Source organism: Melospiza melodia, chromosome 8, assembly GCF_035770615.1.
Source record: "Melospiza melodia melodia isolate bMelMel2 chromosome 8, bMelMel2.pri, whole genome shotgun sequence".
Taxonomy (NCBI): domain Eukaryota; kingdom Metazoa; phylum Chordata; class Aves; order Passeriformes; family Passerellidae; genus Melospiza; species Melospiza melodia.
The window spans coordinates 22214351-22232463 of record NC_086201.1 but is presented as its reverse complement, the minus strand read 5'-3'; the positions used below and the strand labels follow the sequence as shown (position 1 = coordinate 22232463).

At 35.9% G+C, this 18113-nt stretch overlaps 1 long non-coding RNA gene across 1 annotated transcript in view; it reads left to right on the top strand.

The window, feature by feature from the left end:
* Positions 1–3112: 3112 nt before the first annotated feature.
* The window catches only part of LOC134420999 (uncharacterized), a 105254-nt gene continuing 90253 nt past the window's right edge, over positions 3113–18113 (top strand). The window contains exons 1-2 of the long non-coding RNA XR_010028485.1: positions 3113–3242; positions 3556–3611. This is a non-coding gene — a long non-coding RNA (uncharacterized LOC134420999). The remainder of the gene's footprint in view (positions 3243–3555; positions 3612–18113) is intronic.

Genomic DNA, 18113 nt, shown 5'->3' with positions numbered 1-18113 from the left:
GTACCAGTACCTATTTTAGTATGATGACCTAACCTTAACAGAAGTTGGCACTTACTCCTTTAAAGATATCTTCATCCTATGTAAAGGAGTAAGATAGTTGATGAGGTTTTACCAAATCACTTGAAATTTAGTATTAGCTGTTACTTTAATTTCTTTATTTTAGCCTGATGTTTCTAAATAAAAATATATAACCATCCACACAAAAGTTTCAAAACCTGTTTGATTAACTAAACATAATTTCCCTACTGCATAGAGAAATTCCCAACAGATTTTAAAATGCTCACTGCTATCATGTACAAGGATTGAAACAAGTTTTTACATCATTTCTGTATCTTTGAGAAGGTAGATGTCTACACAGAAAAAAACCTGAAAATCCCATAAAACGTCAGCTATTCTTTGCACTGAGGCCAAAGCCAGGAATTTCTCATCTTCCTTTTCTCAACAAAGTAAACCACACAATTTAGCTTTATATTTAAAATAAAATTCTTCCTGTAATTTGTCCTCATGCCTCTGTCACTCTCAAGTGACAGTACTGAGAGACTCTCAATGGCACTAGCTAAATAGGTCTCTTAGTTTCAAAGGTTTTGTAGTTTACACAGGAGCTGCCCCACCACATTTGAAGAATTCCTTTATTAGTTTGATTGTCATTCATTTCACATCTAACTGTTACTCATGGGGGCGGGTTGTCTTGCAGTTCATTTGGTTGCACAGCCACAGGCAGATCACATTTGAATTCAACAGTTTCAGTTCATGATCAGCCTCCCCTATGTGTAATCAACTGTACAGAACGTAATAATCTTATAATACTGTGCTTACTGCACTGAAATAAAAGACAAACCAGTAAATGAGGGAGATGCACATTTTACAAAGATTCACTGTTGCAGATGAAAATGATACACAAGTTTGAGGGCTTAGATGAAATTGTAATTTTGATTTCAGGCAAACAGTTTTCTGGTAGTGAAGTGCTTTCAGGTTGTCTAGTAAAATATTGCTCCCTGGTTTGGGTCACCCATTTCCTTAGGTGAAAACATTCGAAACACTCATATCTGTCCTGGCTCATGTAGTTTCATCATCAGGTGAACTTTCACATTATGCAGCAGATGCAGCATTGGTCATCTCTGCAGATGGCTAACATGCTTTTCTTTTTGCTAGCAATGTTGCAAACATGTACTCTCCTCTTTGTAAGCCAAGTGAACAACAGTGTGTGCCTATTTAAAAAAACAAACAAACAAAAACAGTGGGAAAGGCTTTTAGCTTTTATATATTTATGTGGTTGGAATGTCAGTTTCACTTCATTGTCTTTTTTTGTTGTTGTTGTTGTGGGTTTGTTGGAGGTTTTATTGTTTGACTCTTATACAGCATTTGTTTGTGAAGTGAATCTTAAAGTAGGTAAATATTGTTGGTAAAACTGTCCAAAGTATTTTTTAGTATTACACAAAGTTTAAGATGTGAATATGAAATTGATCTTGATCTCTAGTCTCCAGGATAGTAATGTTAATGGAGTCAATTCACTGAACTAAATATATTTGCTATAAAACTCTGAGATTGCACAAACAAATGGACTCATTATTAATTATGTGTTAGTACTGTCCTAGTTTTGAACATGGAGTTGTCTTGGCCATATTTGCATTCCATACTTTAAAAAGGATGCAGACTGCAATTTTGATAAGAAGTCCAGAGTGCTACACAGCAAATAATTCATGTGAGCTTCAGGCCAAAACGCTGTTGAACATTCAATTCTGTTGTCTGGGTTGTAGAAATGGGATATATTTAAACATGGACAAGTGTTACTGGAGACACTTGCCAGTTGTGCAAGCAACTGCAGCTTCTGCTGTCTTCTTCATTTGGAAGCAATTGTTTTCATCTCTGAATTTGATTTAAATTGCTGAGCTTTGCTGAACAGAGACAGGATAATATACTAAGGTCTGGTAACATTTTGGCAATTCTTGCATGCAGTGCAGGGTGCATGAAAACCCTTTACTTAATTAATTGAAAAATGCATAGAGCCAATACACTGATTACTTTTAGTAGGATTATGCTACGGCATTTGCTTTATTTCAGTAATTGTTATAATTCTTAATAGATATACACAGACATATACATCTGTATACTTGTATACACACACACACTCCAGAAACAGCAAATCCTTTTCCACTTCAGGCTGTGGCAGCCAAGTGTCCTGTGCCCCAGCACTCTGGCAGTCCCTGCAGGACTCAGTTGCAGGGGTTTGAGAAAGCTTTCTGTCTGCCCCTTCCCGTGGAGGTTACAGAATGCATGCAGACACATCAGCTGCTTCAATATGTGCTCTCCTGTATTTTAATAATTGATAAGGAGTGCTTGAAGTAATACACCAGTGTGTCCGTAAGTGAGTTTGAAATTAAAAGATACATACGTTTATACCAGCCTGGCACAGGTTTAGTAGTCTCCAGCAAATATTTTGGAAATAGCACCAACCTCTTGTGACTGTGTCATTCCACTCCATCTGTCAGGAACCTTAGATCAATTTTCCGTGACTGCTGTTCCTCAGGAGCTATGTCTGAGAGCTGCAATGCAGGAAATGAGAGAGATCAAACCATTTTTAGCAGCTAGCTCAATTAGAAATACTAGAAAACTTTGCATATTTCCCTTTGTATATTTCGGGTTCATTCAGGGTGACACAATTGCTTCTTTCTACAAATTGTATCTCTATTTAAAATGTTTATTTTTTACAATGTGTTATATTTGTACCAGATATGTAATATGGAAAATAATCCTGCATTTTGGATTGCTATAAATAGGAATAGTTTCCTACACACATCTTTTCTCTTTTTGTTCTGCTCTTCTTTGTATGTTAATTAAATCTTAACCTATTACATTCTATTTTATTCCATAACCTGCTATGTCTGTGTTTTATCTGAATTTTCAAAATTTTATTTTCTTGAACCCTTCTGACAGAAATTAAAGAAAGAAGTGTGCATTAGTGATGATACTCGGACCAACCAAACAATAAAACCACTAGCAGTGAGGAGAAAATAGCTTGCTGAGATGCCATTATAACAGAGCTGGCTCTGTAACTTGTTCCCAAGAATTCCACATTTATTGTCCAGGTCTTAGGATAGGAGGAATTCTGTTACTGGCAAAATTATGCCGTGGACAAAGTGTAAGGTGACATGTTGAAATGCCATCGTATTAAAGGAGCTTACTTGAAATAAGGAATCATATGCCCAACAGCCTGCGCTGCTTGATTTACAAAAGGCTCTAGGGTAAGTTTAGGGCTTTCTTAAAAGCAATATTCTTTCTTTATGCTAGAATTTTTTTTGTTAGCAAACATACATTTTCTTTAAATGTAGATTAAGTAGAAAGGAGTTTATGTATTGCTAGCGGAAAAAAGAATGTGATTTACAGTTGAAAACTCCAGGTAAAATGGAGTTTAATATGCTATATTTGAGATGCCAGGACACGAAGAGTCAGCTGTTCTAAAATTTGTGCAATAAAATCATCACAGCGGGGGAAAAGGTGGGAAAAAATGGCAAGATTTTTAGAATGATTTTAATTGGGATTCGCTTGTCTACACAGGAATGAAGAAACCCCTTGAGATGCAGACGAAAGAAGAAAAATGGAGGATGTAGCAGGTTAGATCTCCTATTCTTGAAATCAAAATTGTAAAAAATAATATATACTAATGTTTGATCTTGAGTGTTCATTCTTTGTTACTACAATTTGCAAAACAGTATTTAGAAGTAATTGTACAACTAACTAAACATTTAGTATTATTTGGTACATTTTATTAAGGCGAGAAAACTGCAGGTGGATTTCCTGCTCGTGTCCGTATGTGAGCAAGGGAGCAGAGCATGGGAAATAAATCTTGTTCTTGCCCGGACTGCAATGCAGATCTGGCTCTGGGCGGGGTTTCCATTTCCGCACGGCTCCAGCACATGGGCAGCGCTCAGCCAATCGCGGGCGCCACATCTGGCACTGGCTTTGTGCGGCCCTCATTGCCTCTTGACTGCTGAGCAGCAAAACCTCTCGCTCCTTTTTTCCCCTTCTTTTCCCTCTCCTAAATTGAATTTGCACACATTCTACAGACGGTGATTTATGCCAAACATGGTTATAACTGTTTATCTGGTACACACTGTAGCTACCCTAACAGCTAGTTTGCCAACATCTGTCACAGACAGAATTAAAAAAAAAAAAACAAAAAAAAAACAAAACCGGCTACATAGATGATCCTTTCCCTGTACTTACTCTCCATGCTATGCTCTAAGCTGCTGGGATCATGCTTTTTGATAACATGGTATGCTTTATCTGTTTGTAAATTGTTCTTCACTTTTAAGTATCACACTCCCTTGCAAGTCAGATGCTTCAAAATGCATTGAATTGATTTTTTTTTATATAATTATTTTCTGATCTGTTGCTGCTGAAAAACAGATTATACTTTTTATAAAAATTACTTGAGATTTTTAGATTACTGTGATATAAAGACATATGGACAGTTCTTTATATATAGAGTGAAACATATGTGAATAAGGTTATGCCTTTCAAAAGCTGTCAAAATAAATGTAAAATTCCAGAGGGTACTACCACTTGTGCTAATGTTTGCATTTGCAGCAGGAACTAGGAACTTGGAATTAGGGCATATCTGTTTTTAAAAATCAATTCTTTATAATGAATTCCTTACAAGTTTTCTTTTTTTTTTTTTTTTCACTGACATAGAAATTTTGTATTTAGTTAGAAATAGGTATTGCTAAATACAAAATATAAAGCCCTAAAATATGAGGGGTTATCCTTTGAACCCATATCATAAGGATTATAATTGTTTCTGTCAAGAATCTTAAAATTCTTTCTCCTTACCTTTAAAATGGTTGTACTGACCAATACCAATGGAGATGCTGGGCAAGTAGAATAAAGCTACAGAAAATGTCAAGAACCAATCTACTCATTATGGCTGATTAAATCTCTTAATTAAGAGAAATATATTGAAACTGCTGAGAGAATATAGCCAAAGGTGAGGAAACTGCAGCTGGTAGTAACTCATTTGTACATTCAGAGACCTCAAGTGTACGAGCTGATGTATTCCATGGAAAATTGTGTTGTTAGTTTTAAAAAGGCCCTGTAATGCCTGTAATTCTGTCATATTTACCAGGGAAGTGGCTATACATGCTTGTTTACCAAATATTGCAGGTCACGAGCAATAAGCACAATTTGAAAGTGCTGAATAGTGGAATAATTTATGGCAATATATAACCTGATTACATTTCTGCCTTCAGGACAAACATGGTTGGAATTCATTGGCCATATTTTTAATCATTTTCTGTGTGTTAATAAGAGGATGATAATGTAAGCAGATGGATTATGCAAGAGAATCCTAACATAAGGACAACTATCTAATTCAGAAGAATGTATTAACATTTAACTTTTAAACAAGTTACTTTGTATAGGTGGAAACACAATTCAGATTTTAGGTGTTCGTAATTTGCTTTTGGAAAAATGACAGCAAAATATTTTTTGTGCAGTTTCCCCAGAAACCTGTCACTCACTGAAATGTAATCTAAAAACTAGTACATTTTTAATGTTTGCAGCCATAACATTGTTGTAGTTTTATCATATGCATTTAACGTGTATTTCATCAGCCTACATTATCTGGGTGTCAGAGGACTTGGTATTAATATCTGCTACCAGATATAGTTAAAATGTAGTTTGATTCTGTGCTTCTCAAGGAATGTAATAAACCATCTAGAACTGTCTGCAATGTATACCAAAAACTCTGGAAAAAGGTTTTAGAATTGTGAAATCAGATTCTTGTCTGATAACTGTACTTTATTCTGGCTGAGGATGAGGCCTGGAATCTGAGGAGACACAAGCAATTTGCAGATATCGTTCATTCTGTTTTCTTTCTGGGTGCCATTTCCAAAGTTTATTAGTAAAAACATGCAGGTGAGTGGGTCTGTTTGCTTCACTTCAGTGCAGCCACCTCGAAGAAGTATCGTCTGGGACTCTGTGACATCAGAGTTTCTTTTTAAGTCTAGTCAACCTAAAGAGCTCTACTATTTGGAACACCAGCTGTAGTTGTGCCACAGAACTCCTCCAACTTTTACATCTATCAGTATATGGGATTTTATTTAAAAATAAAGGTGCTTATAACATGTAAGTCTAGAAAACACACAGCTTGCTATTTCTGTAAGTTAAAATTGTCATTATATCTGAACAAGAATTAATTGCTTTTTTATTCCCTCATACAGACATGTGCTTACCCTCCAGTACCTGTTGCTTTTCCTTCCATCTTGTGAAGTTAGCTATGGGATTAAATTAATTAGTTATTTTTATTTCTGTTCTGCATTCTGCTCCCAAACAAAGCCTCTGTCTTGCCTATTTTTTTTCCATTCACACCCTTGCAGTAGTTTCAGAAAGCAGACTGATGCAATTATATAGCACATCCCAGTGGAAAATTAGGACTACTCTGTTAGGCCTCGAGCAGGAACACAATATTGCAGGCTGACTGCTGGAAACCACAAATCTTGACCATTCTTGCAAAACTTGTGATAGGAACACAAAGAAGAGTATTATTAGCCAGTCATAGAGTATTAAATTATACATGACTGCAGCACTATTGAAACATCAGCTACCAGCCTAAAGCTCTTCCTTTTTCTGTTTAGTTCTCTTTAACAGCAAGAGGCAGACTTTCCTTGTTTGACCTTTGGATTAAATTTGTCAATATTGATTTTAAAATCTGCCTACAGTCCAGGATTTTTAACCCAACTCCTTTTTTTTTTTTTTTTTTTGTTTGTTTGTTCTTTTCCCCTGTGAAGTCACATCTGAGGTCCCAAGTTTCTATGTTTCCAAGTGATTTCATGCATTTTATTCTTAGGATGCTGAGAGAATTGGCAGTATGTAAGCTGAAAAATATCTTTGCAAGTTTCATCCCATTATTAGGGTTTTATTTTAGTGGCATTTCAGTAAAAATAAATTATAAACTTTAGTCTGTTCTAGAAAGACTTCTACACATACATGCAGTAGCAAGCTTCTGTTCTCTAATGAAAGATGATTACTGGACCAAAACAGTTGTTGTTGAATTACTTCTCTGTGGAAGGTATTAAAGAGAAAGAAATATTTTGGTATAAAATAGAGTCTCTTTTGGGACACACTTGTCCCAACTATTTGCTGCTAAATATTATCTCAGCCTGATAACCTCTGGGAAACCCTTGGTTCCTTATAGCAGGCCATGCTGCTTTGTTGCCTGCCTTACAGAAATTGTATTAGTGTGCCAGAACCCAGTTATTTACTACTGAATGACACCCACCAGAGCTGAAGGTCTCCTCAGACTTGCCAAAACTGTCCAAACCTTCCTGAGAGCCTCCTGGTCATAGCTTCTCTTCTGACAGCTCTGTGAATGTTCCTGCTCCCACTGAGGACTGCCTAGGAAATTTGCTGCATAAATGCTGTAGGACTGCAGCCTTGTAAGTTCACAGTCCAGGTGGGATGACTTAGGAAGAGAACCACCCGTTTTAACCATTCTGGGAGGAATTAGGTTATAAATATGCACAGTATACACACAGAATTAGGAGTATTTTGAAAAATTTAACTAATATATAATGGCTTATTGCTACTTCTGGTGGCTGGAATCTATGTGTTTCTATTAAAATCTGGCAAAATGCTGCTTTCATAGTGCTGAGTTTGAATACTTTTTGGGTGTGGGGGTGGTTTTTGTTTGTTTTGTTTTGTTTTTTGAAGGTTTGTTTGTTTGTTTTTACTACTGGCAGATTGGTTATGCCTTCTATGGTAATTGAATCCTCACTCCATGATTTAACATATTGGATTATAAATGGGAGCAGCTGAGGTGCAGGCCCACTCTCCCCTCTCCTCACTGTGTTCTGAAGATGGTAACTTCCAGCAGGGGAGGTACTAGACAACAGGCATTGTGCAAATGGCTTAAATCTCTGCAGCTGTTGGCTCATTTCTATTCTGGTGCCTCATGTTGTTATGGGTAATTTGTGACATTCATCAAAAGTGGAAAGTGTGTACTTTTTTCCTTTTTTGTAATATATTTGCTACAATTGTAGTTAAGCTCAATATTATTAATGCAGTTTGTTTTATTAGTTTGGCAATACTGACCTGGCAATTACTGCTCAACACTATTTGTCCAGGGAAAGAAAGTCAAGGTAAGGCGTGGCAAGGAAAAAAGTCATTGGCTCCTAGTTAATCCCAAAGAATATGTTACTGTGTTTCTTTATTCTTCTGCTGTTCTTAAAAACAATATATAGCAGAGGAAAAGGCTACCAGAAAGAAGGGTCTTGATGAACTTAATTGGGGCAAGTTATGGAAATACATAAACCCCTTTGTCTTTCTCTGTAAGTGCTTGGTGAATTTCAGACGACGGACTTCTTTGTGATTGTATTTACAGATAAAGTAATTGATATTAATTCAATTAGAATTAGTAAAAAATTAGATCAAAGAATAGCAGAATAAGCAGCAGAGTCCATCTAGAGTTTGCTCAGATCTATTTATATTTATAGGCTAAAAGATGTCCACCAAGGGTTTCATTTACTTTTCTGGTGATATGTCTAGGTTCACAAAATTTGAATTCCAAGCTGCATTTTTTCACAATCTGGAGATGTTTTGTTTCCAGGTTTGTTTTCTGATCTCTTGATAGACGTTGTCTTTTATTTGCTTTTACTTATGGGTGAACTGCACCCTTGCTCTTTTTTTGTCTTCCTTTTGGTTTTCTATTTTTGATTATCTTCCATTTTTATTGCAATCAAGTTCTGAAAAAATCCGTTTTAAATATTTAAATTAATGATAACTTTATTTTTATGTTTATAATTTGTATTTTTCTTCAGTCTCTATTTTTGTTCTAAAATAAGATGGCTGATATAATACAAAGTAAATGAAATTAAATATTAATAAGTAAAGATTATAATTGCACAACATTCCTCTGTAGTTGGTCCTTGGGAGAGAAGAATCATTCTTTTAAAAAGTTGTTAGATTACCAGTGTCCAGGTTATTCCTGAATTATGGATCTAAATTGTTCAATTTCATAATAATGATGCTACTGATTAGTATATCTTTTCTACAGCAAATTAAAACATTTTGAAGTATAAATTCAATCATATTTGTTGAAGTAATCTTTTTATTCAAGATGAACAAAAAATTAATTTACCATATGTGGTTAATTTGATATTACATTGCTAGGTCATATAATATTTCTCTTAATTTTGGCAGTGTCCAAGAGGAGTGGCAATTTTAATGTTACTTGTAAGAGTGCAATTTGCCTTTTACTAATAACAGGGGTGGGTTTTGTATGGCATAATATTTGAAGCCATTTCTTAATACATAGATTAAATAATATCAGATTTTTTTTACTAGATTAAGCAGTATCAGATTTAAAGTCTTGTGTTTTGGCAAACACCCCAAGGAAGATAGATATATGCAATACTCATTTCTGTGGGAAGAATCAGGATTGGGGATATCAAACCTGAACCCCTTTTGCAAGGGAAGGTATTAAATACTTTTGACATCACAAAAATATTATATTTTTAGAAAAAATACTGAATTCTCGAGTGAGAACTCTTTGAGTTTGTAGTACTAAGGCTGTCATGCAATGATCTTTGGGGTTGGTTAGATACAAAGTTGTAAGATAGGTCTCTTACCAGAATAATATAGACTACCATTTGAGAAAGGTTGCTAAATTCCTAACAGGAGGATGACCCTGTCTTGAAAGTATTCAGTTAAAAACAATGCATTTATCAAAGCAACCTCAGGTGATGACATATACATTTTGTTTTCTTCCCCAAACAGCTTTGTAGAGAATTTAAAGCAGTGAAAATTACTGCTAATATGAAGCCTGGTCTAGCTTTGTGAGTGAGTCATTCCCCCTGCCCCCCACCATTCCACATATAAATACTCAGAAGCTTGGCATAAAGAATGCAGCCTGGGGCATACCCCATAAAACTTACAATGCAATTAAATGAACAATTTCTACTGGAAATAAAATGGGCATGTTGAGTAGAATATGAATTAAACTGAGCAAGAACAGAGTCAGACAACCTTTCGTAGTACTCCAGGCTCTTGCAGAGAGCCCCCAGGGTCAGCAGTACCAAATGCATCTGACAGGTCAAGGCCAATCAGTAAAGAAAGATAACTGCAGTTTGCAATGAAAAGCAGGTCATTCCAAATTTTGATTAATGCAGTCTCAATGCTGTGGTGTCCACTCGGCTGGGTTAGCAAAATAAAGACAGATAGCAGTGCATTAACTCTAACACTTCTTTATTATACTGCGGCCGTTGCAGCTTCTCTGCTGCTGCATTCACTATGACGAGGTTTTCTCCAATTTATGATCCTCTGTCCCCATTGCCTCCTGGCCTGAATTCTGTGGAATTGACTCACTTACAAGGGGCTGCCCTGTGGACTATTCGCAAGGCTACCAAAATGAACTCAAAATAACTTTGGAAAATGGCAAACCCCTCACATTCTTAACATTATGATTAGTTGATGTTGGCAGTGTTTATCCTGTGGAGCATATATGGTGAAAAGGTGTCAGCTTCAATGACTTTGTAAAAAAATAGGGGGAACTAATTTGTTGTTTATTGACAGTTTTTGTTACACAATACAAAGACTCAAAACGTTTGGCTGCAGAAGGAACTTTGAAAGTGTAACTTGCCAAGGCAGAAATACGAGATTACATTCTTCTTTCTTCCAAGATAAAATTAGTTTTGAAGTAAGTCTTTGCGAAACAAAAAGTATCTCTTATCAGTGAAGAATGAGATTCACTAGCAAATATGAAACTACTTGAAGAGATTTAAAATGCCATTTAGAAAGAATTTGTTATAGGTGGATTCCTTCTATTTCTTTTCAGTCTTTTGTTTGATTGTTTTTCATTTGGCAGATAATTATTTGTGCCATACCGGTTCGAATATGTGTTATAATTGTGTTTATTAACCCAAATCCATCCTTGCATATTCTTCCAAGTGAATCTGCTGGAGCTGATTGTGTCATTCAGGCAGCAGCGGTGCCCTGACGTCAGTGATTACAATGGAAACGCGAGTGCCGGCGCTGGGGCGGGAGCTGCCTCTTGCCTCTCCCGGCTGCACGGAGGCGCAGGGCTCGCAGCGGGCTGCAGACTGCCCTGGCAGTGCTGCTGCAGTATGCTCAGGGCACAGTCTGACCACAGTGAAGGTGTAGACTAAGTTCTGCATTTCTCTGTTAGGTAGGACAAAAATGTCATTATAGAATTACACAGGAGGAGACTTTTTTAGAGTAAGAATTAGAATGCTGCTTTTCCTACTTAGCTAACAGTATAAGGTAATGTGTGATAGCTTTTTTCTGGTTGTTGTTGGGAAAGAGCTATCAGCTAGCTAATTTACTGAACCGACTGCAGGATTTGTAACATGTATTGTGCTTTTCTTCAAAATGTACAATCTTTTCTCTCTGCTCCTAAGGAGGATTGTAAAATGAATACATGTAACTTTATGACCTATCCTGTTTAATGGTGCCAAGGCCTGAATAGCAGGGTTCTCTTCAGGTGACTGCCATTACTGATACTGATGCACTTGCCAGTATATCCTAACTTTCACAGTGACTTTTGATTTGATTAACAGCTGCACAGGATCTGTTCCATAGTGGAGAAAGCTTTATTTATCTTACATTAGGGAAGTATTTCTTCTATTCAGACCACAGCTGAGAGATTTGCCATAAAAATGATATATTTGTAATTTATCAATGCTCTCTTATTGGTATTAGGTGACCATTTATCAGTTTCTTATTTATCAATCCAACCTGTAAATAAATGTAAATTTCATAGATAGTTTGGAACAGTTGCCTGAAATTATTTGGGCTTTTTCTGAGGCTGAGTGGTTAATGACTGGCTTGTAGTCCCTGCTCTGACCTTTGTGTGGGCCTGCATGTGTGAGTTCATGTCGCAGTGCATGTGTCAGGTCAGCCCGCAGCAGCTGGTGTGAAAGAATTGGAGCAGAACGTGGCAGTGAAGTCAGTGGCAATGTCAGAACCACTGCAGTCAGAGAATGGAAACCAGGGCCCTGCCTCTTAGGGCATCTGTATCCAGCCAGCAGACAATGAAAGCAGCAGGCTCTAATGAGAAAAGGGAAGCCAGTGAAGGAGACAGACTCTGTGAAATTTATTAGCTAGTGCAATAAAGCTGCTTCTTTGGGAGTGAACCTGAAGTGGCCTCTGAGTTAATTTGGGATGAAAAGCCCAGTAAGGGAGGCAGTTTATTGGGGTTCATCCTCTTCATAACCCAAGATATTGACCCCTACGGTCTCCCAGTCAGCAGCAAAAATATCAGATTCTCCCATTTGTGCACAGTACCGTTTATTTTCATGTAATAAAAACACCCCCTGAGTCTGTTAACTATTATCCATTTCCCTTTGCAGGATGTATCGTACCAGTCATCATTGAGAATATTGCTTTCAGACTCATTTTAGTTTATAGCCCCAAATATTTCTTGTTTGCTTTGAGTAATTGTTTTCTGTTAAAAATTGGGTAGCTGGCTTGTTAATTAGTAAGATATAAACCAGATACATCACTACATTTTTAAAGCTATGGTGCCAGCTAGTGGTGAGAGATGATAGACAGCGTCTCAAGTGTAACATTTATCTAAGTGTACGGTATATTTTTATTTGCATCATGATAACGTGACATTAAGTTTTATTTGTCAGTTATCAGTACCTTGTGACCAAAAAAATGTAAAATAAAATGAGCCACTGCTATAATTGTATAGCTGGATTTAGTTGGGTACTGTTATTTGAAACCTTCCTGCCATTATTGATGGAGTAATTATATCATTCATCAGAGCATTTGCCAGTGAAGCCTTAGTTTTAATCCTTAGTTTTTCACGTGTGAACATCACTTTTTATGCATTATGAACCTATAGGTGCTCTTTTGCTTTGCTGGAAATCTGAATTTCTTAAAAAATGCAGTGGACTTTAATTGTGAGCAGCAGAAAGATGGTTAGAAGGTTTCTGCAATTGATTCACTTGTGCAAATTAAGGAGAGCTTTAGTGTGGCCAATGCAGGGCAAAACTCTTAATTGATTCTATTTATGTAGCTGATATACTCTACTAAGATGAAAAAAAAGTCCTATGTTTTATTAACATGAGAGGAAATTTCAAACAATTCATTATTCATTATGCGCTGTCTGTTCATATAAGCTCACAACAGAAAAAAAATAAGATACCCTTAAGAACATTTGTAAAGAAATGTAAAAAATAACTTATTTTTCTTTCTAACAAGGAGTCATTGACAGGTCATCTTTTCCAGTTTAATTAAGCAATAACCAATCTGGTGAGGTTGTGGAAGGCTCTTGAATACTAATAAATAAAACAGAAGATGAAGCATTTCTTTCATTAAATAGTAGGAGCTGTTTATAACTCTATTACTTACTGTTAAAATCAATTATTATTACTAATACTCTTCAAGTAATTTATACCTGAAGGCACACGGAAGGTTGTAAAGCAGAACTTTTCTTTTTAAATGTCAGACATAGCCATGAAGGTCAGCTCTTGTGTATAAGGACACCTCAGATGAACACACTTGTAATAATATTTGTGAAGATAGATCTGTGTTAGTGACAGCTGCCAGCAGCAAGCAGAGCTGCCTCAGTCTTCCTTCCACTCTAGTACATGTGACTACACTGGTGGAAAAATACAGGGATGTTTCTAATCCAAGGGAATGAAGAAAACTGGATGATTTTTGTATGAGATGGAATCAACTCAGTTAGACACAGAAGCAATTTATTTAAAAGAGGTACTTAAAATATTAGCTTGAAATACACTGTCATAGTTTCATCATACATAGTCCCCTTTCCTTTCCAGTGTGTTTGTGACACGTATGTACTTTCTCCTTTTTCTTCTGTGCTGTTGCTACACAGTGGGAAAAATCCTATTAGTTCAGTGGGAAAAAACCTATATCCCTTAAAATATTAAAATGCAAATATGAATTTTCATTGATTTCTTAACTCTGGGTTTTATATGTGTTTAATGTTGTTGCCTAACTAATTACTTTAATTGTTCAATTTCCTCTGCAAATTGATAGTCTTTTAACATTTACATAACTTCAGATTCAATAAATAAGGTTTTATTTTTTTAAAGAACATATTGTGTGTTGCCCAGCTGCAACAGTCACAGATAAGGTACATGCTTTGAATTTGAGATCAACAAATGGCATTCTACAGGCTAATTTTTCTCTTTTTTTGCTTTAAATTAAACAAGTGTCTATAAACATAGTATCAGTGCATAACAAAACCATAATTTTTATTTTATTGTAATTCCACTGTAATTAAAAAAAAAAGCTGCTCATTCAAAATAATGTCTAAAGCGATGTCAGCACTGAGATTAAATTGCCAAGGCATTTGACTTCCAAACAGTATCGTGGAGTTCTGTGACATAAACATAAGGACCAATATTTATTACGTTGATACATTCATTTGGATTGACAGTCTAGCTATCATGGTATTAGACACCAAATGTATTTCTTGTCCTAAACTAATAATTTATAAGGGAAGACAAAAATTATACAAAAAGATTATTTTAAACACAATTTTAAGGTTATTTTAAATTTTATTTTTCACATTATTACTGGATATAAGATACATATTTGGCAGTTTACATTCTTTACTGGTCTAGAACATGTCTTGTGAATACAGCACTGAAATAATATACATTTAGTGGATTCTACACCAGATACCCTCGTGCATCTCATAAAAGTCTCTGAAACTTTTGTATTTAAAAATCTGTATGATACAATAAGTTCAGTGGACTTAGAAAAATCCAGAGTTTAAGCATGAAGCCTAATTTAAAAAAAAAAACCCCAAACTTTAAAAAAACCCTGTCTAAATTGAGCTGTCAAATAATTCCTTTAAATCCACTGATGTTGTGTTGGAGTTGGAGCAGAATGTGCTACCATGGCTGATGAAATGGGAAAAAAGTGTCACAATAATTTTGAAATCCAGAGGAATGTGTTTCAAAAGCCCTTTGGCAATAAAAACCACAAGCAGACAAAACCACACAAACCCCAAACAAAAGCCCCACAAAAGCACCAACCTTCCAGGTGCTTTATTATTTCCAAAGAGCTCCCCCGTTTCAGTACCTGGGGCGCCGTTTCTGCCTTGCCTTGCAATGCTGGCAGTGGAGCCCTCCACAGAGCTCTGTGTGGGAAGATGGAGTGCCTGGTATGGGAGTTGGCCACATCTGTCAGGAAACTGCTACAGATGGTTCAACTCATTAGCTGCCAGAACTCCTAGCAAACATCATCCGAGAGTATGGGGACCTCACTTGGACTAAATGTTAAGCTTGCCTCCTGTTCAGTGTCATTACATTTTCTGCAAAATATGATCCTTAACCATTTCTGTTAGAGACTGGATACTCCTAGATGCAACCAGTCTGCAGCTCTGTTTTGTTCCATTTGAATATGTGAAATAATTAAATTAAGACTGGTTCCACCACCCAAACAGTGTCTCAAGTGCAGCTTACTGTATCTGTTAAATATTGGCTATATCTGATATTAGTACCTCTTCATAATGATGTCACAGTTGGGATGTGATGAACGCCAATGTAGGGTACACTTGTATTTGCAACAACCTTTCTTTATTATCATGTCGATATTGCGATGTGTGCTGTCACTCATGCAGAATTTCTCAGCTTACCTGTCTCTGTGTTGCTGGGTGTTTCCAGCAGAGTTGTTTCACCTTTGTGTGCGTTGTTGTGGCAGAGCGAGCACAGCGGGTGTTCCAGTTAGCTTTGCGGCAGAGCCAGCAGAGGGAGCAGACACACTGGTGTTTTATGGTACTGACAGATTTTGGCCATTTTTCCCTATTGTTTCTGTAAATGCCTGTATTTTCATATATGTAGTCATTATAGATGAGAATGTGGGCAAATGTCTGTGTGCTGGAATTTCAGTAACTGTGGGGAAAAGCTAAGCTGTCAACTGTTTTACGATTACAAAATTATCTTTGATTTTGCAAAGATTTGCATAGATCATTTTGTGTACTGAGAGTAATTATTTGGGCTGAGTTTTTTTGTACCCTGTAAAGAAGATACTTTCCCTTAAAAACCTCCTTCAGTTATACTTCAGAGCATGCTGCCTTTAGAAAAACCACAGCATAAATTTAAGTACAGGTTAAAATGACTTCACACACTTGCAAGGTCAAGCCCTTAATAAATCACTATACACATTGTGTGCAGTTCACCTGTGTGCAATAGGCTTGAAAAGACTGTTCTGGTCACAGCTGATATTGGGAGATACATTTTGGGTGTATGCAAAGTCTTCTTTTTCAGTTACATCTAAATGCAAAAACGTGCAGAAATCGTTCTTGCATTCGTGGGCATTGTATCTTAGGCCTGCTCCCAAAGTTGGCAGGAATTTTACATGAAGAGGTGTCAGGGCAGAAAGGTGGGGGTCTTTATACAATCTTATGTGTGTTTAAACAATACAGTGAAATAAGTATTACTTTGTAAATGATGTTGTTTGCATCGTGATTTAAACTTTGTTTAAATACTTTTTTTGGTGATAGCATTATTGCACTCTGTGCTTGGTTAAGCCAGGCGGGGTTGATTATCATTAGGTGTTATTTATTTCTATTTTATTAAGCCTCCTTTTACATTCATGTTACAGGTTAATTTATACTTTTATTTCATGCACTACTTGGCTTTACTGATTAATATGCCCCATGGCATTCAATAAAGCCAGGCAGTGGAGGAAATAAGAGTGGTATTAATTTCTAACATTGCTATAAATTTGCCTTAATAAAACTAGCTCAATAACACTGCAGTAGTAGTACAATGGATGCTTCCAAATTGTTAGCAGAGACACAACTGAAAGAACAACACTTTTTTTTCTCCAGAATTTAAGAATGCTGTGCTGTCTTTTTACTTGTGTTCAAATTAGGCTACCTGTTATAATACTGCATGCTCTTACATTGTGTTCTAAAACACAGTATATATTTTTTAAAAAATTAGTATTTTATTGAATCAATCAGTTCAATCATAAGCAGATAAATCTTCTGGATCCTTTCAAATGCCTTTTGGACATTCATGACCACTGTTACTTAACAGACAGGTTTGAAAATATCAAGGAAAAAAGAGAAAATTCTGGACTATAAGGACAAACAGTACAAGAGAAATTAGAACAATGGATTTCTTTTTATTAGTAAAATAACTACTATTGATTTAAATTTTCCAGTATTTCTCCATTGATTTATTTACATGTTGCTTTGTAGTAGAGGAAAATTTTCAAGAAAGAAATGCAGATAGGATTGGTGAATATTAGTTTTAGTGCACAAACTACTCATTATAGTGGAAATATTTTGGCTATATTTTCTTTATTAACTATTAACTATGATAGCTGTATTTTTTCAGGTCTAGATTGTGAAATCTGTGTAGCATAAAATCCTTAAGTAAACTTTGCAATGTAACATTTAGTTGTGACAAATTTTTTACTCATGCCTGCATTCCTTTACTACTTGAACTCACATTGACTTAACTGAAAATTTTGCAAAGAAAGAGGGCTTTGGATAGAGCTGTTATTTGACCTCAGTACAAAATGAAAGCATGATAAAGCAAGTTAGCACAGAAGAATCTGAACAAAACCACAGCCCAAAAATATTGCCGAATCCTCAGAGCTTGATCCTAGTAGGTTCATGGAGAAACTCATTCCTGAAGTCATTGGGATGTGAGCCTTCTCTGCACTTTGCTGGGTCAGACCTTAATAAATCACTCAACACACTTTGCAGAGATCACCTATGGGGTAAAAGGCAGCAAATGTCTAAAAGGATTAATATAAACATTATAATATATCAAACAGAACTTAGTTGTACATTCAGGCAGCTATGAAAATAATACTGTCATTTTGATAAGTGTATTGGTTAGTTAAAATCAGATGGGCAGCACACTGACTTCTCTCATTTAATTTTACTAAATAATATGAATTTACATCATGCATAGTCTAAGAATCTACCAATGTAGATTCAAATTACAATTCTAGTGTTTATGTAATGATCTTTGCTTAATATGTTTTTGTAAATAGTAACAAAACATGTAAAATTGTCTTACTTACTATAAAACTCATACATGTCCAAACATAGCATTTAATTAGGGCATATGATGCTGCTATAGTTTAACTATGTCAAA